Consider the following 2500-nt stretch of genomic DNA (forward strand, 5'->3'; position numbering starts at 1 on the left):
TAAATATTGTAAATTTTGGATGTGTTAATACTTATAAACTGTTTACTCTTTAATACAAATTTGAATTGTGAACAGTGTCCACATGGTGCAAAGCCAACCAAAATGTCACAACCAGTTATTCATTGTTATAGATTTTGAACACCTTCTGAAACCATGTAATACTCATTGGAGCTTTTCTCCCCCGGGCCTCTACTGAAAATGGATATATATCCAGATAGACTAGCCCGGTCAACAAATGTAAAATAAAAATAAATAAAAATAAACACTCCACCTTTTCTTATAATGATTAAAAATACCACCCAATGTTTTACCTCTACTGTGTGAGAAAAGACATGTGGGTGTCATGATGTCACACAACTTATCATCTGACAACAATATATTCCAATACTTCTATACTATATTAATAAAGGCAGTTGTCTTGTCTTTCAGCTTTTCCCAGTTAGGGGTCGCCACAGTGGAACTCTGGTCCGCTAATGATTGGCAGTGGATTTCTATGGTGCTGAGTTGCCAGCCCAATGCCCAACCTTCAAAGAAGGCACACCCATTCATGCACGCACCTACTTGCATGTCTGTGATTAATCTGACAATATTGCTGGCTGTAGATTCCTCTTCCCTATATATTAATAAATGAGACCTGTGCTCATTCTGTAACTGATTGTAAATTTGAATAATATTGTCTCCATTATATCCCCTGTGATAAAATCTAGTTATCATGTCGCATTGTTCTTGAGCAAATACCTGTTCGGATGAACACATTCTTCTAATACGTAAAAACTGTGATTTGGGAATATTAGGTATATTATGCTTAGGGTGACAGCTGGAGGAATGCAACATCATGTTAAACTGAGGATGTTTACAACTGACATTACTATCTAAAGTACCAAATCCTGGGCTATTAGATTGGGTAGGTTGTTCTCACTTGGTCTTAATGAGCATTTGTAATTCACCAATAATAGGTTGTATAATGATGTATGAGGCACTACTTATTCTGTGGTGTAATTTGAGTTTCCATATACACTGATGAAGGCTATTAAACTGAACATACTTCTCAACTTTACCGAATTCCTCTGTATTTACCATTTTTTTTTTTTTGCACGGTGTGCGCGGTGACATCAGCTTCATGAGGGAGACGGAAAGCCTGTCAGAATAGGGCTTGAAGTGTTCTTTTAAACTTTGCTTTATTTATGTACATTTGTAGTCACAGTCAGATTTATTATACTACATTGATTGAATTAATGTTTCTTTGCAGCAGCATGTAGCAGCTGCACAACAACAGCACATAGCAAATTGAGCTGTTAACTTTACTTAAGTACATTATTAAATCGTAAAAGAAAAGTTTAATGGTAAACTTCTTCTGTCTGCATTCTACTTCTGCAGCAGCCAAGCCAAGAGGGAGTGAGTGTTGCAAGTTTAAGTTAGTTGTGCAAGTGTTCAGGGCAGCGTCTGGTGTCCTGGACATCTAGACTGGTCTGCCCAGTATCTGCTGCCTGCAAGCAGCTCCAGGAATCTCATCCCAGACCCCAGAGATAAAGAAACAGACCTGGGATCATGAGGGACAGGAAAAGTACAGCAGCAATTAGGATGAGAAAATTTCTCTCTGGTGGCTCGACTTCTTCTGCTTCCAGGTAAGAATAATAAAAAAAAAAAAGGAAGTAAAACAACAGAAAATGCATATTATAAGCTTTATCAAAGAAAAGAAATGCCTGTGTGTGTGCAATTGCATGTGTGGTTGCAGGCATGCATGACAGAGATCATGTGTGAATGACACACCTCAACTGTTCAGATTTTTGCAGAATGTCCAGATTCTTGCCTCATATTTTTGGTGTGTTCCTCATAAAATTTGGGATTTTCTGGATTCTTGTGGCAAATCAGTGAGGCCTAAATTCACTAAATAATGACAGATATCCGAGTTTCAGACTTTATATCCTTCAGAAAATGCATGGTAACACTAGACCTTATTCTAACAACTTTCTAAGTTTATAAGTGCAATATTTAAAATGTGTCCCTATTTTTGGGGTGTCGTCCTCCCATCAGTTTTGGCTTTGTTCAGATTGTTTGTGCTAAGAGGTTGAGAGCTTTGGTGAGTGAGTGAATGAGACTGATAAAGACAGACAGCACTGACTGCAATAGGCAGGCTGCCATTTCTGATTTACTAAATTAATGTTTATCTTTTTTTGTAAATGTTACCATTAGATGCTTTAACTGAAAAGTCAATTTAATGCAAAACTATGGACTGTAAAGGGAAGGGAGTGGGGTGTAATGAGAGGTAATACTTAGAAGTTGTGTTTTTTTTGTTTTGTTTTGTTAATATTCATTTGCTCAGAATAAAGCTTCTATAGTTGTGTTTATGCACAACAAAGTGGCTGTTAAGTGGTATGTGTGTGTGTTTACATCTATGAATATGTTGTGTCTGTCTGATTGTCTGTGTTTTTGAATGCATACATTTTTCTAAGTGTATATATGTGTCTGTATATCTGTATGTTTGTGCTTCTGAATCTGT

This window comes from Protopterus annectens, chromosome 1.part1 (genome assembly GCF_019279795.1).
Source record: "Protopterus annectens isolate FY-2018-M chromosome 1.part1, PAN1.0, whole genome shotgun sequence".
NCBI classification, from domain to species: Eukaryota; Metazoa; Chordata; order Ceratodontiformes; family Protopteridae; genus Protopterus; species Protopterus annectens.